Genomic DNA, 26,485 nt, shown 5'->3' with positions numbered 1-26,485 from the left:
GTTTGTAAATAAACTCTATTTAATTGGCTTAAAGAAAGGTAAGCACTTACAAATCAAATAATTCTAAATTAAGCAATAAATTCCAGGTTCATGTGAACTGGTAAATACTCAGTATTAAATACCTGATATTGTTTGTTTGTTGATCTATCTAATATACACATATCTTACAGTAGTTAACATTAAGTAGAATATTTTCATTGTACCTAGATTTAATATAAGTTAAATATTACAATATCTGTTACAAGTTTGTCAACAAAGAAATTACCTCGAGTGAAGAAACTTCTAAAAAAAATGTAAATGAGATATGAGATTTTAGATAAGCTCTATTAAGAATAATTATGCTTTAGGAATATCTGTCTAAAATAGTCTCTCCAGATTGGGGTAACTTGAATTTCTAAGGGTTGTGCTAAACTAAGTGTTGGAAGTTTATTGAATAGTTAGGTAATTTCCAAATAAAATAAGATTTTGGAACATCTACTACTAAACACAGATTTCCTTTTACAGAAAAACTAAAGAGATTTGGTACTATAAATTAACAATATTTGGTGTCATCCTAAAATGTTTTAAGAAAGCAAGGGTTTTAGAAATTATTACTGGTGTTTATGCCCACCAATCTATAAAATGCTACTCTAAAAGTTAGTTCTTGGTTACTAAAGGAAAGTAGGAACTGTGTTTTTAGTTAAAAAAAAAAAAGTATGAAAAAATACCAAAAAGAGTTATGCATGATCAGGATTTTTTAAAAATTGGGTTACATTGAGTTAGATAAATGGATTTTGTTAGGAATGACACAGCCATAGGAAAACTGGTTAGAGCCAAAATTGGTTAGGTCTAAGATGGCAGAGTCAACTTTCTCTAGACCTTGAGCCTCAGTATATATGCCCATCATGACATATCAACAAGCTAAATGATACACCCATCAACATTGACTAAATCTGACTAAAAGTTCTAAACCCTTTTAATTGATGGTTTTGGACAAAAACTTGTTAAATTGAATTCTTTTGAATTTCCTTTGATCTCTAGCTAACTTTGGGGTGTTTCAAAGGGCCCCTGAAACATCCCAAAGAGAGATATTAAACTGTGCTAATTTGGTTGGTTAAATTACATGAAAAGTATTATCAAATGAGTAATAAATCCTCTCATGCTACAATGTATGGTAAATAAAACTAATATAGATATCCAAGAAATTATATGGAACTCTTAACATTCTGATATGTCTTGGTATTCTAATGAAAAACATGATGACTTCACAAAAATTAACAAAGGACTGAATGAACCAGCGAATATGCTTATAACTTTTATGGTTTCTCTCTGAAAAATTACAGGTTTGAATCTTGTGTTTTCTGGGAGTAGGAAAAACGTCCCTCTCAAAATAATCATGGCAATAATTTAGTAAAATTATATGTTATAAACCAAACAATTATATTTTCTCTCTATCTGACTCCTCCAGAAATGGGAAACTCTTATGTTTCCAGTAAGTTTATCAAACAAATAAGAAAGTTTATCTCACTAACAGGTACAAAATCTCAAGGAATTTTTGAGACCTTAAAAAAGGGAAGAATTCACCCAGATTTGTTAGGTGAAATTTGTGATAAGCCTTTGGTGTGAGTTTCTCAGCCTTGTTTTATTTTAAAAGTTCAGTCTGAGACTCTATAAACATTCCAGCAAAGTAAAAAGTCTATGAATAATTATGGTTATATAAATCATCAGGTCAAAATTAGTGAGACCAGACCTATTTTGCAAACAAACTAGCCTTAATTTGGTTATATTTGATAAAAATAAGGGTAATTTTAGGGAGAAAAAGATGTTTCAATAAATGTTAAATCCCAATTTATTAATAAAGGTCTGCATCTAGTAAGACTCATTTCATAAATAGTCCTTTGCTGTTACATGATATTAATGTAAAATGTAATTGAATTCTTAAAGAGCATCCTAAGTTTGTTTCTGAAGCTTATCTCAGTAATATATCTTTGGATGAAGATAAAATGCATCATGACCTGCAACCAGGACTGGAAAAAGACATAATTTAAGGGACTGTTTCCAACCTGGATGGAAGGATTTTTTGTCAGGTACTCTTAACTAGCTCATTCACAATGAAACGGAAGAGAAATTAACTCTTAGATTAATTCCCACTTCTAATGTCCCCTACACTGGACTGATCTATAGAGAAGATAGCTGACCTGATCTCACCTTAAAATGATGCTCAAACAGAGGAGAAACTACACTACACCAGGATAAGATGACGACATCAGAGGTAGACAGCATGTCCAAGGTGCTGGACCTCATTCCTATGATCATTTATAATGTTTTCTTGACTTCCTAGACATTGTATATAAATCAAATGCTTTTCTATCATAGGCCTGATCCCATGTTAGTTTTAGAAATAAATCCAATTGTTGGGTTTGTGGCCATTTAACTGTGTCTATTCCTGGGTTACCTTGCTAAATTTCTCTACTACAAGACTCTAACTGGTTGGCCCTGAGAAAATTTACTTAAAAAAATTATGGTCATATTCAGGTCACTATTGATATTATTGAATTTTATTGATATTACTGAATATTACTGTTGCTGAATCACGCAAAGATGCTGAGGTTCTTGGCCTGCAGAGGAGAAGAATTCAATCTGGGGCCAGAGACAAGGCTGGATCATTAGGAGCTTTTGTGTATTAAAGTTTTAATAAAATATAAAGAAAACAGAGAAAGCTTCTGACATAGACATCAGAAGGGGGTAGAAAGAGTACCCCCTTGTTAGTCTTAGCACTGGAATTATATACTCGCAAATTAGTTATTCAGTTCAGTTCAGTCGCTCTGTCGTGTCTGACTCTTTGCGACCCCATGAATCGCAGCACGCCAGGCCTCCCTGTCCATCACAAACTCCCGGAGTTTACTCAAACTCATACCCATCAAGTCGGCGATGCATTCCAGCCATCTAATCTTCTGTTGTCGCCTTCTCCTCCTGCCTCCAATCCTTCTCAGCAGCAGGGTCTTTTCCAGTGAGTCAACTCTTCGCATGAGGTGGCCAAAGTATTGGAGTTTCAGCTTCAGCATCAGTTCTTCCAGTGAACACCCAGGACTTATCTGCTTCAGGATGGACTGGTTGGATGTCCTTGCACTCCAAGGGACTCTTAAGAGTCTTCTCCAACACCACAATTCAAAAGCATCAATTTTTCTGCGCTCAGCTTTCTTCACAGTCCAAATCTCACATCCATACATGACCACTGGATAAACCATAGCCTTGACCAGAAGAAACTTTGTTGGCAAAGTAATGTCTCTGCTTTTTAATATGCTATCTAGGTTGGTCATAACTTTCCTTCCAAGGAGTAAGCGTCTTTTAATTTCATGACTGCAGTCACCATCTGCAGTGATTTTGGAGCCCCCCAAAATAAAGTCTGACACTGTCTCCACTGTTTACCTATCTATTTCCCATAAAGTGATGGGACCAGATGCCATGATCTTAGTTTTCTGAATGTTGAGCTTCAAGCCAACTTTTTCACTCTTCTCTTTCACTTTCATCAAGATGTTTTTTAGTCCCTCTTCACTTTCTGCTGTAAGGGTGGTGTCATCTGTGTATCTGAAGTTATTGATATTTCTCCTGGCAATCTTGATCCCAGCTTGTGCTTCTTGCAGGCCAGGGTTTCTCAGGATGTATTCTACATATAAGTTAAATAAGCAGGGTTACAATATACAACATTGATGTACTCCTTTTCCTATTTGAAATCAGTCTGTTGTTCCATGTCCTGTTCTAACTGTTGCTTCCTGACCTGCATACAGATTTCTCAAGAGGCGGGTCAGGTGGTCTCATATTCCCATCTCCTTCAGAATTTTCCACAGTTTATTGTGATCCACACAGTCAAAGGCTTTGGCATAGTCAATAAAGCAAAAATAGATGTTTTTCTGGGACTCTCTTGCTTTTTTGATGATCCAGCGGATATTGGCAGTTTGATCTCTGGTTCATCTGCCTTTTCTAAAACAAGCTTGAGCATCTGGAAGTTCACAGTTCATGCATTGGTGAAGCCTGGCTTAGAGAATTTTGAGCATTACTTTATTATTGTATGAGATGAGTGCAATTGTGTGGTAGTTTGAGCATTCTTTGGCATTGCCTTTCTTTGGGATTGGAATGAAAACGGACCTTTTCCAGTCCTGTGGCCACTGCTGAGTTTTCCAAATTTGCTGGCATATTGAGTGCAGCACTTTCACAACATCATCTTTCAAGATTTGAAAAAGCTCATCTGGAATTCCATCACATCCACTAGCTTTGTTCATAGTGATGCTTTCTAAGACCCATTTGACTTCACATTCCAGGATGTCTGGCTCTAGGTGAGTGATCACACCATTGTGATTATCTGGGTCGTGAAGATTTTTTTTGTACAGTTCTTCTGTGTATTCTTGCCACCTCTTCTTAATATCTTTTGCTTCTGTTAGGTCCATACCATTTCTGTCCTTTATTGAGCCCATGTTTGCATGAAATATTCCCTTGGTATTTCTAATTTTCTTGAAGAGATATCTAGTCTTTCCCATTCTGTTGTTTTCCTCTATTTCTTTTCATTGATTGCTGAGGAAGGCTTTCTTATCTCTCCTGGCTATTCTTTGGAACTCTGCATTCAAATGGGAATATCTTTCCTTTCTCCTTTGCTTTTCACTTCTCTTCTTTTCACAGCTATTTGTAAGGCCTCCTCAGACAACCATTTGGCCTTTTGGCATTTCTTTTCCATGGGGATGGTCTTGATCCCTGTCTCCTGTACAATGTCATGAACCTCTGTCCATAGTTCATCAGGCTCTCTGTCTGTCAGTTCTGGTCCCTTAAATCTATTTCTCACTTCACTGTATATTCATAAGGGATTTGATTTAGGTCATACCTAAATGGTCTAGTGGTTTTCCCTACTCTCTTCAGTTTAAGTCTGAATTTGGCAATAACGAGTTCATGATCTGAGCCACAGTCAGCTCCAGGTCTTGTTTTTGCTGACTGTATAGAGCTTCTCCATCTTTGGCTGCAAAGAATATAATCAATCTGATTTCGGTGTTGACCATCTGATGATGTCCATGTGTAGAGTCTTCTCTTGTGTTGTTGGAAGAGGGTGTTTGCTATGACCAGTGTGTTCTCTTGGCAAAACTCTATTACCCTTTGCCTGCTTCATTCCGTATTCCAAGGCCAAATTTACATGTTACTCCAGGTGTTTCTTGACTGCCTACTTTTGCATTCCAGTCCCCTATAACGAAAAGAACATCTTTTTTAACCATTACAGTGAATCAAAAGAATGTCTAGAGGTTGTAAATACGTCACCAGGCCTACTCCCATAATTTACTTTTGAGATAACAGAATTAGCCAGAAGGTTTTCTTCAGAGACTGCCCTCAAGCAGAATCAGTTCAGTTCAGTTCAGTCACTCAGTCGTATCCGACTCTTTGTGACCCCATGAATCGCAGCACGCCAGGCCTCCCTGTTCATCACAAACTCCCGGAGTTTATTCAAATTCATGCCCATCGAGTTGGCGATACCATCCAGACATCTCATCCTCTGTCGTCCTCTTCTCCTCCTGCCCCCAATCCCTCCCAGCATCAGGGTCTTTTCCAGTGAGTCAACTCTTCGCATGAGGTGGCCAAAGTATTGGAGTTTCAGCTTCAGCATCAGTCCTTCCAATGAACACCCAGGACCGATCTCCTTTAGGATGGACTGGTTGGATCTCATTGCAGTCCAAGGGGCTCTCAAGAGTCTTCTCCAACACCACAGTTCAGAAGCATCAATTTTTCAGCACTCAGCTTTCTTCACAGTCTAACTCTCACATCCATACATGGACACTGGAAAAATCAGCCTTGATCAGTCAGATATTTGTTGGCAAAGTAATGTCTCTGCTTTTTAATATGCTGTCTAGGTTGATCATAACTTTCCTTCCGAGGAATAAGCGTCTTTTAATTTCATGGCTGCAGTCACCATCTGCAGTGATTTTGAAGCCCCCAAAAATAAAGTCTGACACTGTTTCCACTGTTTACCTATCTATTTCCCATAAGGTGATGGGACCAGATGCTATGATCTTAGTTTTCTGAATGTTAAGCTTTAACTCAACTTTTTCACATCCCCTCTTTCACTTTCATCAAGAGGCTTTTTAGTTCCTCTTCACTTTCTGCCATAAGCGTGGTGTCATTGCATATCTGATGTTACTGATATTTCTCCTGGCAGTCTTGATTCCAGCTTGTGCCTCTTCCAGCCCAGTGTTTCTCATTATGTACTCTGCATAGCTCAGTTGGTACAGAATGAAGCAGGATACATTATTGTTATATTACCCTAAAGAATGTAGAGGGGGAAAAAAAGTTTGTCCTTTCTTCCTCCTTGAGAATTCCAAACCCGTCTCTCCATGGGGACCCCTAGACTTCTTATCAACCTGCCTAGGAATTGACTCTCTCATTCCCCCCTTTTCTTTTAAGAGAATTATGCTGCCAAGAGAAAGGGTGTCATTTTCGTTCCATAACTATTTCTTGCTGTTTAGGGGCGTGGTCCCTAAATTGTTAAGGCAACATATTCTCCTAACCCTCATAGTGAGGGTCTCTGATCCAGGGGCCCCATGTAATAGTAGTTGGAGGAGGCTGTGGCACTCATAGGACCTTGGACAACCATCTGTAACTTAAAAGGCTTCATGCGACTAGAAACAAATCCAATCACACAGTTACAGATGCAAGGAGCAAACAGCAAAAGTAGAACAATCAGAATTGTTGTAATTAAGGTAGTCTTCTACCATGGGGAACTAGTTAACGTCTCCCAAAGTGAGGCAATTGAGGCTTCAAGAGTATCCATAGCCCCAGTCATCTTGGTCATGTGTTTAGTAAAATGAGTAACATTACTGCTCATATCAGGTATATAAGTACAGCACTGGGTGTGAATAATGGTACAAGTTCCTCCTTGCGCAGCTGTCAGAATATCTAAAGCCAATCTGTTTTGTAAAACCACCTTTCTAATTTGTGCTTGCTCAGCATTAAGAGCTGAAATAACTTTTTGAGGATCTTGTAATGCCTGTTGAGTAAAATTAGTCAAAGCATCTACTCGTAGCATAACATCTGTAGTTCCCAAAGAGGGGACAAGCACTGCAGCCAGATAATCATACCAGTGAAATACAGACCTTGCCCACCGAGTTTTAAGGTGAGGTAAATTAGCATGCTTCTCTGGAAGCTCTGAAAATATAAAGCCGTGAGTAAAGGCTAGACCTAGGGTGCATCTCCTTATCCAGCCAGGGGGAAGCCATGCCCATAGGCAAGAGCCACATATCCAGTAAGTCCTGTTTGGAGCAAGCCAGCGTGACTGAGATATCCAATCCCAATCAGTGCCTGGCCAGACAAAGGGATGACCTGAATTGGGGTTGGAAAACATGGGAATGATTACATTGCATATTTCCTGAGGCAAAAATCCCAAGTGTTTCCAATCACTATAAGTAAGTTGTTGGCTAAGTTTTGGGGATGGCTCGGTTTGTTCCCCGCATATAGGGGCAGTAGATATTAGACGTCCTTTTTCAGGAGTTAGCCATATAACCTCATCCCATGTTTGATAAACGTCAGATAAAAAACTATCAGATCTAGAACTAGTTGTCTTATGCGTAACAAAATAGTCATTAAACCGAGACAATGTGTAATCAAAATCAAAAGTCACGTTATGTCCATAGTTAAAGTACAAAATGTTGCACCAGTCCATTTTAGGGTTGTTAGATGTCATCAGTTTAAGAAGAGGCATCACATGTGACTGTTGAAGGTATTTGTGCAGACTTGGAGAAAGTCCTTTCCTTGAAATGGAGATGTCCACCATGGGAAGCCTTCCACCGATGAAGAAGAGAGTGCTCCACAGACCCAGCAGTTAGACAGATTGTGGAATGCAGTGTAGGAGTGAGCCCAGGACAGGAAGGCATTGTCTTGAGGATCAAACAGCAGACTCAGGATCTTTGGAGTCAGCAGTAGACTTACATAGATTACCAGGCCCATCTGAAATGTACAAAGTCAGAGCATAGAAAGTAAAGACATAAAATGCCATCACTTAGTTCTGGTCAGGGTGCCACCTCTTTGTTATAGCCATGCTTTCCGGGAAACAAACTCATTCAGAAGGACAATGCAGATAGTGGAGTGCAGTTTATTATGCCGGCGGGCCCAAGGCAGAGTCTCCTCTTAGCCAAGGACCCCGACTAGCATTTGTGAAAATCTTTTATACCCCATGTATATGTGTCCAAACCCACCACCCCAAATCCCTTGAGGCTTCCAAAGGAAGGGTAAATACAATCACAATAACCCCATCATTCACGTGTTTTATCTTCAAACAGTTGATAATCAATAAGTCCATGGTTACATTACAACCAGTTAATAACCAATAAGCCTGTGGTTACATTCCGATAGATACTGTCCAGAGGCAGGGGTGATTAGTGTCTGTTTTCTCTTAGGTGATGAGTAACCTGGATATGATCTTCAAGGTTCCCCTGTCCAGAGGGGTTCTTATCCTTCCGTTGTTGTTCCCACAGGCACTAAGCAGAGAGTTCAGAGTCCACTGGAGAGGTGGCCAAGCACGATCAGCACGGACAGGCCTCAGATGGAGTCCAGGCCCTATGAATTCCTTCTTCATCTTAACTTGAGTGTGATGTACCCACAAATCAATTCCTGGCACTTTGACAGCTGTGGGAGAAGAAAGCATAACCTGGTAAGGGCCTTCCCAGAGGGCCTCGAGGGATGGGCCCCCAGATCCCAATGTTTTTATGAGGACCTCGGTTCCTGGCTCAAATAGAGGCTTACTTGACTCAGAGGCTGGGTTAGGAGTCATCTCCCAGAGCTCTGTTAATGCCTATTGAAAAGCTGAGAGCTGAGGTACAGAATTAGTTAATTCCAAGGCTTCAGGGTCTATATCAGTGTTGGTGCAGAAGAAAGGCCTTCCATAAATACATTCAAAGGGGGACAGCCCCTCCTTTTTTGGGGCAGTTCGAGCCCTCATTAAAGCTATGGGTAGGACTTTAATCCAGTTGTCCTGCGTTTCTTGAGTTAATTTGCGCAGATGTCTTTTGATAATGTCATTAACTTTTTCAACCTTTCCTGAGGATTGGGGTCTCCAGGAACAGTGTAAGTGATACTCTATTCCTAGAGCTTTAGACACTCCCTGAGTTACAGCAGCTTTAAAGGTGGAGCCATTGTCACTCTGAAGGCTCCGTGGGCAGCCCAAACCTGGGGATAATTTCATGGATTAAAATCTTTATAACCTCTTTAGCTTGTTCACTATGACAGGGGAAAGCCTCAATCCATCCAGCAAAAGTATCCACCCAAACTTTTAAGCAAGAATACCCATTAGTTTTTGGCATATGAGTAAAATCAATTTCCCAGCCCTCTCCAGAATAGTTTCCATGTCGTTGTAATCCAGATTTTGCTAGCTTTTCAGTCTTTGGGTTATTTTTCTGATAAACCTCACACCTTTTGATAATATTCTTTAAAGTTTTCATTACATTTTTACCTTCAAACAAACTAGAAGTCATCTGGTAAGTACTTTCTGCACCCAAATGAAAACTCTGGTGTAAACCCTTAAGAATTTTCCACTGAGCATCTTCAGAAATTATTAATCGTCCATCCTCGGACTGTAACCATCCTTAATCAGTAATCTTTGCCCCTCTTTTCTCACATCTTTCTAATTCTTCCACAGTATATTGTGGCTTTTCCTGTTCCACAGGACATGTCCAGATCAAAGGCATCTGTAGGGAAGGGGTTTCATAAAGTGCCACTTTTTTTTGGCTTCAGAGTCAGCTAACAGGTTACCGGAGGCTACTTTACTCCCATCCCTGCTGTGCCCTTTGAAATGCATAACCGCTACTTCTTTAGGACAATAGATACCAGTTAAAAGTCTTTCAATCTCTCTGAAATATTTAATAGGTTCTCCTGTTGCTGTTTTAAACTGTCTTTCCTTCCATATTGCAGCATGAGCATGTAAAGTCAAATAAGCATACTTAGAATCAACGTAGATATTTACTCTCTGCTCTTTGCTTAACTCTAGAGCTCAGGTCAGAGCCACTAGCTCCACTAACTGGGCACTGTTTCCCTGGGGGAGAGATTTTGCTTCTAAAACCTGTTCAGCAGTCACCACTGCATAACCTGCTTTACGCTTTCCATCCCGCACAAAAGAACTGCCATCTGTAAATATTTCCATGTCAGGATTGTCTAAGGGAATATCCATTAGACCTTCCCGAGCTTCATAGATTAAAGTTAGGAATTGGGAACAACCGTGATCAGGTGTTTCATTTTCCTTCTCAAGAAGGAAAGTGGCAGGTTTTAAATTCCCACAAACTTTGAGCTTAGATACTATACTGGTCCTTCTAACAACAATGATTGATATTTAAGAAGCCTACTGTCTGTCATCCAAATATTAACCTTAGAATTTAAGATTCCACTCGCGTCATAAGAAATCAGTACAGTAAGGTTTTGTCCATTAATTATCTTTAAAGCTTCAGGTACTAATAAAGCAGCTGCCCCAATTACTCTTAGGCAGTGGGGCCACCCACGTGCAATTACATCTAATTCTTTGCTTAGATAAGCAATAGATTGCTGGTGAGTCTCTCGGGGTTGTGTCAAAACTCCCAAGGACATACCTTTTCTTTCAGTGACAAACACGTTAAATTCTGAACCTGTGGGCAAGCTCAGAGCGGGAGCTTGCAGGACAGCAGTCTGAAGAACCTTAAAAGCCTTTTGAGTATCTGGAGACCAAACCAGTTTGTCGGTTTGGGCCTGCTGAGTTTCAGCTATAAGTTTATATAAAGGCCGGGCAAGTTCCCCATAACCCGGAATCCAAATAGGAGAGTAGCCTGTGATTCCCCCAAGTCCTCTCAATTGTCTTAAAGTCATAGGTAGAGGATGGTTTAGTATAGATTTAATTCTCTCAGGGCCTATGGCCCTAGTCCCTTCTGATATGATTAGGCCCAGATATCTAACAGATTGTTGACAAAGCTGAGCCTTTTCTCTTGATGCCTTGTAACCGCAGCCTGCCAGAAAGTTTAAGAAATCTTCTGAGGTTCGTGAACAAGCTTCCTCTGTCTCAGCACAGAGCAAAATATCATTTACATATTGTAACACCACCGCTTTAGAGCTATTAAAGTTTTGTAGATCCCGTGACAAACTTTGTCCAAATAAGTGAGGACTGTCACGAAATCCCTGGGGCAAAACTGTCCAGGTTAACTGAGAAGCTGCTTGCATAGGGTCTTCAAAGGCAAATAGAAATGGACTCTCCTCTGCCAAAGGCACTGAATAGAAGGCATCTTTCAAATCAATTACTGAGAAATATTTGGCTAGTTCAGGAATTTCAGACAATAGAGTATAAGGATTAGGCACCACGGGGTGGAAAGGAACCACAGCCTCATTTATTATTTGTAAATCTTGAACTAGTTTCTATTTACCATTTGATTTCTTTATACCCAAAATAGGAGTATTGAATGGACTGTTATTGGGAACTAATAGTCCCTTGCTCCTTTAAATTCTCAATGATGGTTTGAGAATTAACCTCAGGTTTCAGTGGATACTGCTTCTTATGTGGAAACAAGAGCAGGTCTTTGAGCTTGACAACCACAGAAATAGCATTTTGTGCTCGACCCACAGATTTTCCATCAGCCCATACCCTAGGATTTACATTTTGTTCAACTAAAGGGAGAGAAAGGGAGGGTTCCATAATCATGAAAACAGAGGCATGGACCTTGCTCAGTTTATCCCTCCCCAAAAGGGGTGAGGGTGATTCTGGCACGATCAGGAACTCATGTGAAAATAGCACAGAATCCCAGTTGCAAGATAAAGAATAACTGAAATAATATCTTTTGGCTCATCCAGACAGTCCCATTACGGAAGCAGATTGGGAAGAAATTGGGCCAGGGGCTTCAGTAAGCACGGAATTTTTTGCCCCAGTATCTAAAAGGAAATCGACGAATTGGCCTCCAACAGTTATCAGTACCTGGGGCTCCTCAGGTGTAATTAGGACGGGAGCTTGTGCGGGGAGCCCCAGGCACCTTCAGTCCTGGTTGTCTTGAGAGTCCGACCCCTGAGACCTACACCTCTGGGGGCAGTCTCTCTTCCAGTGTGGTGCTTTGCAGACCAGACATGGTGGGGGGGGGGGGTTGCCTAGATGCCTGAGGGCAATCCCGCTTGAGGTGCCCCTCCTTTCCACAGTAATAGCAAGTCCATCCCTTTTCATCTGGGTCCCTCTGGGCATTTTTCTCAGGCTGTTTAAAAATGGTTTTCATAGCCATTGTGAAGGCTTCTGCCTGTTCCTTTGTCTTTTGTCTTTCTCTGACTTTCTTTCTTTTCCTCATATTCCCTACCATAATAGACTGTCTGAATCAGTTGTAACAGATTATCTAAAGACTGATTTGGTCCATATGCCAGTTTTGATAGCTTACGGTGAATATCTGGAGCCGACTGAGTGAGAAATCTATCTTTTAAGATCACTTTTCCCTCCTCATTTTTGGGATCAATCTCAGTGTATCTGCGAAGGGCTCTCAGTCTGTTTAGGAATCTACTAGGAGCTTCCTTCTCCTCCTGTTCTATGTCTGCCAGTTTGCCATAGTTTAAAGGCTTAGAATGCTCCTGCCTGCGTCCTTCAAGAATACATCTGACAAAATGACTCTGATCCCATCTTCCTTTTGCTGTGTTGTAATCCCAGTCTGGTTCCGTAGCTGGGACCACCTGATTCCCAGTGGGGAGAGCAGTTATCTTGTCCTCCCTCTTTCCTATTGATTCATTACCAAGCCATTCATCTCCATAAGCAACCGCTTTTCCCAAAACTCAACTTTTTGAGTCAAGAGTCAGCGTTTGTCCCAAGATATACATCATATCCTTCCAAGTAAGGTCATAATATAGAGTAGCACCTTTAAAAACTCTAATATACTTTTCTGGGTCCTCTAAATAGTCTCCCAGATCTTCCTTGATTCTTTGTATTTCTTGATAAGAAAAAGGCTTATTAACTCTCATAGACTGATTATTTCTCCTGGTGGGTACTTCATGAAGAGGCAACAGCTTGTGTGGTTGTCCCCCGGTCTCTCTGCCTGCTCTGCACATATCCCAGGGATAGATTGGAGAAACCTGCTTTTCTTTATCTCTTTGTCTCCTATCTGCATCTCATCTCTTACTTCGATGATCAGAGTTTCTATTGAAACCAGAGTAGTCTGAAATCGTACTGAGACAGGAGTTTGTTTGGGTCTCTACGTGGAGAGTTCCAAACTCAATTTGGGTTTCCACTGAGACCGAGGAAGTTTGTATTTCAGTTTGGGTTTCCACTGAGACCAAGACAGTTGGAATCTCAATTTGGAGCCCCAGGTACGGGGGCAAAGTAGGAGGACAGGGGGAAGCTGAAGGTTTCACACCCAAATCTACACCCTTAGGACCTAAGTCTGGCATATTTTGCAGAGCAAAAAAGAGCAACACATATGCTACTTCCACCCATTTTCCTTGTTTTGTACAGAACCAGTCTAATTGTAAAACAGTATTATACTTAAGAGACCCTCCAACTGTCCACTGTTTGCCTTCCTCCAGTGGGTACCATGGCCATGCATTATCACATAGGAAGACCAGGTGTGTCTTCTTTAAGCCCTGGGGATCAAATCTATCCCAGTTTTTCAGGATACAGTTCAAAGGAGTGAGGCTGGAATTGTTAGCTCCCATCTGTAAGAGAGAAAAAAATGACCAGCACCATTTTTCTACTGGAGGCATCCCTCCCTGCTCTAGATGGGGGTGTAGACAGACTTTACACCAAAAAGCTTTTCCTTCGGTCGGACTTAGTCTGCCGCTTACCGACGCAGGCATCACACTTGTCCTCCCGGTTCTATCACCGAGACGGGGTGGGGATGCACCAGGAGTAGACCTGATGGCTTCCCTGACTGACGTCCAGCTCTTCTCCATTAAAACCTTGCTTGTCTCTGATGCCACCTGGGGTGCAACCAGACTAACCTTCCAGAATGCCTCCCAAGCCAAGACCACTGGGGGAAACATTCGTCACCTGAGTGCCTGTGCATGACCCTGAGTATATTCCTGACCACAGTAAAACCGATATGAGCATGAAACTGAGATGTTTCTTCCAAGCGTCACCACACCAGTGTAAGAGCCTCCTCTGGTCCACCAAGAACCAGTGTTACCAAAGGGGGGGAAAAAAAGTCCCTTGCAGTTCCAATCTGAGTAACCTTTAACCTCAGAGATGCTCTTGGAGTTAGATCTCCATCTAGCTTCCGAACTTTCCATGCCTAGCGAGGCTGGGCGCTTCCTGACTACCAATCCAAGTTTGGGACCTAGGCCACAGTACACATTAGCAGCATTGATTACAAGTCCCTTGAAAGTCTATGATCCAATAGATTAGGTTGTACTTCTAATTCCCCAAGAGTAATGAAATGGTCAAAGAGACTGAAAAGTTTGACTGAGAAAGGAGAGTTCAGTTCACATGCTTTGCCCATTTCCGGTCGGTTCCTGAAGGAGATGTTGGGTGCCTCTTGGCATTGGCAGGTAGATATAAGCCCCTGACAGGTTTCTGCCATAAGCCATATGAGGTCGCCATGGAACCACAGAGCCGGGCTCCTCACTTGCTTCACGCAGAGCATTTCATTCATTCACACAACCACACTGTAGAGTTAGTAAAGTACACCGGAAAACGTGTTCGCTAGGAGAACAAAGAACTAGAGTTCCAAGCATCCTTACCTTGCCCTGAAGGATCCCAGATGAGCCCCCAAGGTGAAAGATTATTGCTGAATCACATAAAGACACCGAGGTTCTTGGCCTCCAAAGGAGAAGAATTCAATACGAGGCCAGAGACGAGGCTGGATCACTCAGAGCTTTTGTGTAATAAAGTTTTATTAAAGTATAAAGGAGATAGAGAAAGCTTCTGACATAGACATCAGAAGGGGATAGAAAGAGTACCCCTTTGCTAGTCTTAGCACTGGAATTATATACTCTCAAATTAGTTATTACAGTGAATCAAAAGAATGTCTAGAGGTTGTAAAGACCTCACCAGACCTACTCCCATGATTTACATTTTGAGATAACAGAATTAACCAGAAGGTTTTTTTTCAGAGACTGTCCTCAATCAGGATACGTTATTGTTATATAATCCTAAGGAATGTAGAGAGGAAAAAAGTTTGTCCTTTCTTCCTCCTTGAGAATTCCAAACCCCTCTCTCCGTGAGGATCCCTAGACTTCTTATCAACCTGCCTAGGAATTGACTCTCTCATTACTAGATGGGATCCCCTTACCAGGCCAATTAATAATGCCTCCTCTGACTCTGGCCATAAATTTGAGATTTCTTCTATTACTCAAGCTCAGAGCAACAAGCAAAGTTTCAGCAAAGGAGGAAAAATCTCCCACAGTTTTGGGATGGATTTATATAGATAACACCAAGCTACGGTAATTTAGGTTTAAAGTCTCCTCTATGTTGGAAACAATTAAATCATACTAAAAATAATCAGTCTAGTAACACTAGAAAACTAGACTATGTGCCTTATAGACAGTGCCAATACATAATTTCCCTGGAAGATAAAGATTCATACAGAGTAGACTAAGTCAGATGATCTGGGATATACTGGGCAACATCTAATGGAAGCTCTTAAGTCTTACTTGTGACTTTACTAATACTGCTGGCTATGTTATTTGCATTTCACCTGTTTTACAAAATTGTTGTTTCTTACACTGCCAAATGTGTGACTGAGGCCTCTAATAAAATAATATATAGTTCCATAAGAGATTGATGATGGTAACAGTGTAACTCTAGATATGGGAAGAAGCAACAAGAGGGAATGTTTTCCTGGACCAAGAGGCTAGTAAGACAGATGGTCCAGAGAATTTTGGATACTGTTTTATGGCCTAGTCAGTCAAGCACATTGAGTGGCCTGTCAACAAAATCTTTGCCAAACCTGAGAATGGACAGTCTCAGCACCGTGGGATAAATGGTCAAGAAATGCCCCCCCCCTCAAAATTATGGTCAAGTTTATGAACAAAAAGGGGCTCTGCCAACCGAAAACTGACACTTGCCATCTACGTCTACAAAGATTAAATCACGGCCACTGCAACTGCTGACCTTCAACTCCACTGAAAGGAATTCAGTGTGAAAATCAGGAATGAGGCACTCTGTGCTCTGGGAAAAACTGGCAGAACAGGCCTTCGGATAATTAGATCTTTTCAGGAGAAGATTTTATGAGTCCAAATTTTGCATCTTCTCATGCCTAGAGAAACACTGACATCATTAATGGTGACAACTGGTTTGGCTGTGTGGAGAAGTCAATGGCACCCCACTCCAGTACACTTGCCTGGGAAATCCCATGGACAGAGGAGCCTGGTAGGCTGCAGTCCATGGGGTCGCTAAGAGTCAGACACGACTGAGTGACTTCACTTTCACTTTTCACTTTCATGCATTGGAGAAGGAAATGGCAACCCACTCCAGTGATCTTGTTTGGAGAATCCCAGGGACGGGGGATCCTGGTGGGCTGCCATCTATGGGGTCGTGTAGAGTCGGACACGACTGAAGCAACTTAGCAGCAGCAGCAGCAGCAGTTTTGGCTATGAAGGAAAATTTAACATTAAAAGTCAAAATAAAGTAGCTGTGGTTCAGACATCCTGGGAAATAACTAGATGATACTATGGGTATAATTTCAGATTAGACGTTGTATTGCTAAACACGAGTTTTCTGAGTCATGTCAGGCTTAGATGTCACCATTCTCAAAATAGTATCTGCTGGAAGCTAGTAACTGCAACCTCACTTTTTATAAAACTAGGCAATTGGCTACCTGCTTACAAATCTCCCTGAAGTGCCAAGTCCAAACTGGGTTTCAGGCCTATTCTTCTAAAAAGAAATGAGGTTTATTTTGTCTGTTAAAATTCCAGGTATCCCTCTTCCAGCTACTTCTAATTGTGTCAGTTACAACAAAATGGCAGACCAAGGGATTGAGATTTTAATCATACAAGGCTCAGATCTAGTACTTGGAACTCAGGAATACTTCCAATTCAGTGTCTATTCACCAAGCTGAGGCAGTCGTATGCCCCATTTGGCAGGAAGTTATCACAGTCATAGTTGTCCAGTTCCCTAAATTAAAACAGAGAAGAACTCTGTGGGGCTCTGGAGTACATATCTGTTCTGTGTTCTCCATTTCGTGTCTGTAGGATATAGGCTTCATTCAGCCTCCTTGACCTTCCCTGTGTTCCAAAGGGTGGATTCAAACAATTGCTAATCAGGGAAGGGAGTGGATACAGAAACAGAGGAGAAACAATCAAATGGTGGTACAGCCTTGAGACAGGGTCCTGGTTCCCACTCAAAGAAATATGCATAACAGTGTCTTTGAGTTCTACAGAACTGGGGCCCCCACCCAGGTGGTGGATGGTAACTTCAGACTAAACACAAGATTCCTGGAGCACAGCTCTGTTGCTTCACCACCAGCCAATCAAAAAAAAAAAAAAAAAGTCACAGACCCTACTGCCTTCATCCCAAATGTTGCCTCCTGTTTCTGGGGACCTCTGATGACCACCCTGTTAGGTCTCCTGTTTGGCCCCTGTCTATTTCATCTCTGAGACGAGCCAATTGTTTCAAACTAAAGTGCTGTTATTACAAGTGTGAATGCTGGTTTCAGTCAAGGCAAAAAATACCTTAACTTAGATCAGGTAGAGAGAGACTTCTGCTCTGCTAGGCAGGCCTACGTCCATGCACAGCAGGAAGAAGTTACAGAAGACAGTGACCTGCACCCCAATTCCCAAGAAGTATCTTGAGTATGAAGTATCTCAGTGGGGAGTTAGTAGGGAAAGCACACTGATTGAAACCACCCACCCTGGCCAGGCACTATAGTAACCATCTGCATGAGTTGCTTTAAGACAGGAGGTCCTGGTAAGGGGCATGGAACTAATAAGCCACCACCAATCAGAACAGTTCAGGAAAGGTCAAAAGGAGACACCACATGTCCGACCACCTCCCAGAATCCTTCTCTCTGGCATCCATCTTGGCTGAACAAGGCTGCACCAACAGGAAGGACTCTGAGTCAGAATGATTGGCCAAGGACCACCTGGAAACTAATCCCATCACCATAAAACCCAAGACTGCAGGCCATGAGACAGAGCTGTTCTGTGGGTTCCCTTACACTCCTGCTCTCCACCCGGGTGCCCTTTCCCAATGAAATCTCTTGCTTTGTCAGCACATGTGTCTCCTCATTTCCTAGTGTTAGACAAGAGCCCAGTTTCAGGCCCTGGAAGGGGTCCCCCTTCCTGCAACAGTAGTAAGAATATTTTCCCATGTCCTCAGTGGTGTCCTCTCCAGTGCATTGATCTCTAATCAATTGGCCTACTCAGAAAGATCCTTAATATTTCTAGAAGTGTCTGTGAACCTAACGTGGGCACTGTGGGGTCGACTTAGATTCAGATCTAGCCTAAGTCCAGGTTGTACTTGCTTCTAAAGTCCACAGTTGCCTCTAAAATTCAGTCTCTAGCCAATTATGGGGGTTTAATCCACTGCTTCTGTGATTGAAAACGTGAATTTCCTTCCTCTTCTTTGGACACACAGTCCCTGGCTCTCTGTTCTGGTTTTGGCCATGCCTGTTTGTAGGTCACCCTCTGATGTCTGTTCTTCACACAGACAAGATGGGGTAAAAGCTGCAGCTTGCGAGGGCTCACTTGATCAGTCGGGCTGTGAGAGGGAGGGATGAGATAGACACAGTGGGATGTGTGGGGCTTGCCTGAGGTAGCTGAAGTCTGCCGAAAGCTGCTGCAGCCTGATGCAGTCATGTGCTCTCTCAGGGTAACTGGCCCCAGGAATTGGGTCTCTTGGCAAGGCTAGGCTACCTAGGCTTCTGGGAACCTGTGGGCAGTGACCTGAACCTGCTCACAGACAGCTGCAGTGGCCATCACATCACCAGCATGCTCACTTCTGGTGTCACGGGTTGCATCCTGCCTGGTTTCTGGCACTCGTGAAGGCAGTGTCTCACTGTCTGTGAGTGCCCTGAGTTAAAAGGTCCCTAAGACAATGACCTCTTGCCTCTTGGCAGATCCAGTCTTTTTCCTGGGTCATACTAGCTCCAGTTCTTTCCCTGAGGTCTGATCTCCAAAGCCTGGGCTTCACCACCCAGTCCCTGTCTGCCCTGCTGAGCGTGCAGACACACATCTCAGGCTGGAGGGCAGTGTCCAGCTCTGATCTCTATGCAGAATTCTCTTCCTTTTGCCTTCCACACACCTGTTGCTGCCCTCTCCTCTGAGGTATAAAGGTGTCGCCCTGTCTTTGCCCAGGAGGGGGTTTCCAAGTATGCAAGAATGTTTCCTCCTTCACAATTCCCTCCAAGATGTGCAGGTTCCATCCAGATTCCTTTGTCTCTCTGATTTTTGTTTGTTTGTTTTGTTTTCCCCCTTAATTATTTTACCCTACTCCTTTATGTGGAGATTAACTTGCTTCTTTGGAAGTTGAAAGCCATTGTCAGCATTCAGTGTATCCTGAAGGAGTTGTTCTGCATACAGAGGTATTTTGATGTATTTGTGGGGAGAAAGGTGATCTCCATGTGTTCTTCCTCTGCCATATTTCCTGAATCTCCTATATTCTGTTTGTGCATTGGAGTTGTTATCTTTAAAATCACCAATTTACATATCTGAAATTTTGTCTATGCTATAATGGTATAATCTGAATCTATTGGCATAACTACCTTCATATAGGTCTATAGGGTCAAAACTTTCCCACTTCGATGATAGTATCATAAGCTACCTTTAGTCTAAATATGAAATTTAATTAATTGTCTTGTATTTTCAAATTCTAGCTGTATGTGCAAATATGTTAATCACGTTGACTGACAAGATTATAATTCATAAAGTGTTTACCAACTGAAACCCATTAGTGCTTTTTTTATGCTAGTGTGTTGCAATGTTAATGATATTTGGGATTAAATAATTGATGTTGTTAGCTTTAGGAGGGGAGATTCCATTTATACTATTCTCATTGTTTAAATAAGGATGGATGCTTCTCTGTCACAATGTAAGTCACTGAAGTTATGATTTTTGGCTCAAGACTAACATTTTCAGAGAGGGAGAAAGAATGCTAAAATAGAACATGAAAAGAAGACAATGAATAGCTCAAAGAGAAATATCCAGGACTGTACAATGTGATGTGTGGGGCGAGGCTATTTTCTGGTGTTTTATTTAAGCTGTTTAAGTTGCATGATTAGTTAAGAATTCCATAGAACTTTTCTCTGATTTTAAAAATGAAGTATTGCCTTACAAGAAATATTTGGCTCAGAAGACTTTTAACTTGAGCAAATTTGAATAGGAAATTGCATGAAAGACTTGTGAGAGCTTTGATTCCACTGTTCAGGAAGAAGTCTTGGAGACTAGATTTCAAGGTAGCAGTCGTCAGCAAGAAATGTGTTTAGGCATATAGCATGGGCTATTTATAGTTCTGGGAACTTAGTTATTTGAATGACTAAGTAAAGCTGTAAACATATTATTTGAACCTGGAAAGCAATAGATGTGGGAGAAATCAATGGATGCAGGGTACATCTTTAAGGAACCATTGATGTTTTGGAGTTTGTAGATTCAATTTGGTAGCTTAATAATGTGTGTCTAAGAATTGCTGGTCCAGAAAATAAGGTCAATGATAAAGTAATTGGTCACTTAACAATGATTGCCTTTTAATATGTATATAAATACGTAGATAAAACTCTCACATAGAAAATGTATTGTTTCTGTCAGGAATTAAAACTCATTTCCTAGTATCATTCACAACAGTAAACTATCAATTGACTGGAACCACAATTTCTAGAAACTACATTTTATGAGATTTCTCAGTACCCAGATTTAGGATAGTCATGCAGATCAAAGAAAACAGGGTTAGTTTAAAAAGCTATTTAGTGTTTAACTGTCTTCAAACACATTTAGCCCTATGATCAAACCTGCATGTACACTGTTATATAGTGAAAACAATTGCTCACAATGAACACTCTTCCTTTCTCCTCACTTAAGCAAAGAAAAAATGTAAACTTATCATACACGTCTTATAAGGTTGGAATGAAAAATAAAGATACATAATCTCAAATATTTATACACCTACCATATACAATACAGTGTGCTAAATACTCCAAGGAGTTCAAAACTGGATAAAACACAGGTGTTTTTGCCAAAAAACTTAGAGATAAGGGTAAAATATATGTTAATAATTATAACTTAAGATCAAAATCCATAGATGCTATAAGTTATAGAGATAAACTTGTATCAAATTTCTGACATATAAAATGTTAAATTTACAGAGTGTGAAGGGAAGTTTCATACGCCAATTCTCATTTACATGACCTTCAAATAAGTATTATTTTGCATATATAGTGATCAGGAAAAAAATATTCTGGATATACTTGGATAGTGAATAGTGAGAGAAAATATATTTTTAAAATATGGAGCATTGCATTGTATGAACAAACATTATATTATCAAATTAATGTGGTATTGAGTTAAACAGGTCAGGATTCAGCTATCCCTTCTCACATTTAATAGCTGTGTAATCTTTCATTTGCCATCCTCATCTCAAAAATGGAAAGAATTATAGCATTTTTATTAAAATTTGTTTCAAAGAAAATGAGAAAATACATATCAGTTCAGTTCAGTTCAATTCAGTCGTTCAGTCATGTCCGACTCTTTGCGACCTCATGAATCACAGCACGCCAGGGCAGTAAGTCCTATTATTATTGTTACTATTTTAATTCTTACTATGGGCCAGAAAATGTTATAGTTTTACTCATATCAGAGGACTTACCTTGATGAAATATGAAATAATCAGGGCTAATTTTATTTTAAAATTTTAATTGGTATACTCTTGTATAATAGGGAGGTTAGAAAGGTAACTGATGTTATCAAAGTTTTTATATTTACTTTTCAGCCATGTATCATTAGTGATTCCTAACGCTTATGGGTAACACTATATATCTCAATGTATTTTATGTGTATTGGCTGATAGTATTTACTATAATCACATCAGGTATGTAACAATATAGCTTCATTTTACAGATGAGGATAAAAAAAAATGAGTTTATGGTTCTGGACCCACTGGTAGAAACAAGGAACATAAAATGTACCTAGCTTTATTATATAAAGGAAATTCTCAGGAATATACAGAATTAGTAGGTGTCATGTAGCTTTGTTACTCACATTATTGAATGAGTAAGTTACAAGTAAATTTATGTATTGCATCCTATAGATATTTGCCTTTATTTTTGTGCACAGCACACTGTTCTAGGTACTGTAGGGTACACAATAATTATGAGCCCTCAATACAATTTGGAAGCCATATATTTATGCAAAATATACTACATGCGCACACACACACACACACACACACAAAAGAAACACTGTAATAGATATGCAGATGAAATGTTAAGTAAGCAAAAGTAAAGGGAATATGGGACTTGAATCAAAATGGCAGGGCCAGAGGATGGAGATTTTAACTATCTTCACAAACACATCAAAATATATCTACATGTGGAACAAATCTCAATGAAAACTAGCTGAACACTGGCAAGAGATTCCTATAAAATCAAGACTGTAAGAAAGATACACACAGAATCCAGTAGAAAGGCGAAAGAGTCAAGCAGGTCAAGATATATGCCCCTGGAAGGGGACAAGGGATCAGAAGGAAAGAGAGATTATGTGGGTTGGGGAATAGAGGAAAACAATAGAATGAGAAAGACTAGAGAACTCTTCAAGATAATTAGAGATATCAAGGAAATGTTTCATTCAAAGATTGGCACAATAAAGGACAGAAATGGTGTGGACCTAATAGAAGCAGAATATATTAAGAAGAGGTGGTCAGAATAATCAGAAGAACTATACAAAAGAAATCTTAATGACCCAGATAATCACAATAGTGTGATCACTTAATTAGAGCCAGACATCCTGTAGTGTGAAGTCAAGTGGGCCTTAGGAAGTCTCACTATGGACAAAGCTAGTGGAGGTGATGGAATTCAAGCTGAGTTATTTCAGATCCTAAAAGATGATGCTGTTAAAGTGCTGCAGTCAATATGCCAACAAATTTAGAAAACTCATCAGGGGACACAGGACTGGAAAAGGTCAGGTTTCATTCCAATACCCAAGAAAGGCAATGCCAAAGAATGTTTAAACTACCACGCAATTGCACTCATTTCATGTAAGTGGCAAAGTTATGCTGAAAATCTTCCAAGCTAGACTTCAAAAGTACATGAACCAAGAACTTCCAGATGTGCAAGCTGTATATTAAAAAGGCAGAGGAATCAGACATCAAATTGCCAACATGCGTTGGATCATAGAAAAAGCAAGAAAATTCCAGAAAAAATATCTACTTTTGCTTCATATTGACTATGCTAAAACATTTGACTGTGTGGAACACAACTACGGGCAATTCTTAAAAGAGATGGGGATACCAGACCACTTATCTGCCTCTTGAGAAACCTGTATGCAAGTAAAGAAGCAACAGTTAGGACCAAATATGGAGCTACTGACTGATTCATAATTGGAAAAGGAGTGTGTCAAGGCTGTATAGCATCACTCTGTTTATTTAACTTATATAGAGTACATCATGTGAAATGTTGGGCTGGATGAAACACAAGCTGGAATCAAGATTGCAGGGAGAAATATCAATAACCACAATAAAACTCAACATTCAGAAAACTAAGATTGGCATCAGGTCCCATAACTTCATAGCATATAGATGGGGAAACAACGGAAACAGTGAAACACTTTATTTTCTTGAGCTCCAAAATCACTGCAGACAATGACTGCAGCCATGAAATTAAAAGACATTGTTTCTTTGGAAGAAAAGCTATGATAAACCTAGACAGCATATTAAAAAGCAGAGACATTACTTGCCAAAAAAGGTCAGTATAGTCAAAGTTATGTGTTTGTTTTGTTTGGTTTTTTTTTTCCAGTATTCATGTATGGATGTGAGATTTGGACCATAAAGAAGGCTGAGCACTGAAGAATTGATGCTTTTGAATTGAACACAATTCAAAAAAGAGTCCCTTGGACTGCAAGGGGACCAGTTAATCCTAAAGGAAATCAACCCTGAATATTCATTGGAAGGACTGATGCTGAAGCTGAATCTCCAATTCTTTGGCCACCTGATGCTAAGAGCTGACTCACTGGAAAAAAAACCCTGAGGCTGGGAAAGATTGAAGACAGGAGAAGGGGATGACAGAGTATGGGATGGTTGGATGGCATCACTGACTCAGTGGACACGAATTTGAGCAAGCTCTGGGAGATGGTGAAGGACAGGAAAGCCTGGGTTCCTGCAATCCATTGGGTAGAAGAGAGTCAGACTGACTCAAAAACAGCATGGGTGAGATCCTCCCTGAGGAGTGAGTGATTCAAACCACATATTGTGTGCCCCAAAACATATTGGGTCTTATGCAGGGAAGACAAGCCCCCTAAGCTGCTTGCAGTGCCGGTGGTATTAATAGGAGGACTATAGGAAGCCCAGCATCTGCTTCCGAAGAATGTGCACAGGCTTGCTTGCTCCCAAAGCAGGTTGGATAGGGTAGATTCAAAACTGTGCAAATGCCTGGTCAGTCTCTCTCTATTGCCAAGGGCAGTTCTCAACTGGCCTTGCAAACTCTTCCCCTTCACCCCCCGCCTCCACCCCACCTCCCTCCTCACAGTCCCGCTGTTTCGTGTTGCAACTTCACACTTATATGAGGGCTGCAGTGATCAAGGAGATGGCTTGGCTGTGGGACACAGATCACTCACACTGGAAGCAGCATCTAAACAAGGTGGAAGTGAAAGTATTGGTTGTTTAGGTGTGTCTGACTCTTGATGATCCCATGGAACATGCAAGTCTCCTCTCTCCATGGAATTCTGCAGGCAAGAATACTGGAGTGGGTTGCCATTCCCTTTTCCAAGGGATCTTACTGACCCAGAGACTGAACCCAGGACTCTGGTGTTGCAGGCAGATTCTTTACCGTCTGAGCCAAAAGGCGGGGTAAGCCATTCCTGGTCCTCACAAAGGCAGTGTATCAGAAGCAGTCACATCTTGTCTGCGACTGAACTACCATAGCCCACGGCCTGACCATGCCAGAAGCCTGCACAGGCCCCTCACCCCGTGGTGTAGATCCACATCAAGGTGAAGGTGGCAGAGGTCAAGGGGAGAAATCATTTGTGAAGGGCAAAGGAGACTTTGACTTGAAGCTGCCTCTGAGAAGGACAGGGACAGTCTGCAGGCAATGTGTCAGAAGCAGTCTGAAGGTCTGACTGTGGTGGATCACCACAGCTCATGCCCTAACCCAACCAAGTGCCCACACTAGCCCTTCTTGCTCCAACACTTCTCCCCTCTGAGACAGAGGTGCTGGTGCTGGGAGGAGGAAGAACACACACCTAAAGGGAATGGAATCAACTTACCTGAACCTGAAGGCTTCTTATCTAGCAACCTGGGATCCAACCATGCACGCAATAGGGCAATGACAGCCACTGAGCAGAGAGGATACCCTGCCTCACATCTGGCTCAGACTGTAAACCCTCCATTTCCAGCCCCATCCTCTGCTAAGGTAATAGCTGTCTTTAGGAAAGACACAGCTTCTGTTCATGCCAAGTCCAGATCTCCCATTCAAGCCACTGGACACACACAGACTGTATAGGGGCACTCCTAAATAAGGATACCACTTTAAGATCTCAGTAACTAACTTTACCACCTAATTTTATACAGACAGATAAAGTAAAGGAAAATGAGAAGACAAGGGGATTTGTCTCATTTGAAAGAGCAAGAGAAAAAAATAAATGCCAAAAACAAACAAACATGAATAACACAGAAATAAACAGCTGCCAAATCAAAAAATGCAAAGCCTTAGTAATTAGAATGCTAACCAAATTAGACAAAATAATAGATGGACACAGTGAGAATTTTAACAAGGAATTAGAAAATATGAAAAAGAACCAGTCAAAACTGAAGAATATGATAGCTGAAATGAAAAGCACACTAGGAGGAAGATGCAGCAGAGGTTGATACAGGAGAATATGGAAGTGATTTGGATGACAGAATAATGCAAATCACCCAATCAGGACAGCAAAAAAGGAAAACAAATTTTTTAAATGAGGATAATTTAAGGGCCCTGGAGAAAAAACCAAATGTACTGGAGAAGAGAAAGAGAAAGGATTAGAAAATGTATTTTTTGAAATTATTTTTCAAAAACTTTAAATGGAGTATAATCTATAAAAATATTTAATCTAGTTTGAATGACTTTTGAAAAATTATACTGAGTGAAAGAATCCAGTCATGAAAGGCCACATATTATGTGATTTCATCCAAATGAAGTGTACAGAACAGGCAATCTGTAGAAACAAAATATACAGTTAATTGTTGCCTAATGCTTTGGGCAAAGGACATAGAGACTGACTATTGATGAATGTAAGATTTCTTTTTAGAATGATGAAAATATTCTAGCATTTTCAATCACTTAGATTGTGGTAATTGTTTTACTGCCTTGTGAGTATACTAAAAATAACAGTGAATCATAAAGTTAAATGGATGAATTTTATGATGTGTGAGTTATATCTCAATAAAACCTTGTAA

The 26,485-nt window shown here is 40.7% G+C and overlaps 1 pseudogene; it reads right to left on the bottom strand.

Moving 5' to 3' along the window:
• Window positions 1–6,520: 6,520 nt before the first annotated feature.
• On the bottom strand, window positions 6,521–7,953 carry LOC136149316 (endogenous retrovirus group PABLB member 1 Env polyprotein-like; annotated as a pseudogene).
• Window positions 7,954–26,485: the final 18,532 nt, after the last annotated feature.

This window comes from Muntiacus reevesi, chromosome 18, assembly GCF_963930625.1.
Source record: "Muntiacus reevesi chromosome 18, mMunRee1.1, whole genome shotgun sequence".
Taxonomy (NCBI): Eukaryota; Metazoa; Chordata; class Mammalia; order Artiodactyla; family Cervidae; genus Muntiacus; species Muntiacus reevesi.
This window is presented reverse-complemented; position numbering and strand designations above follow the sequence as displayed.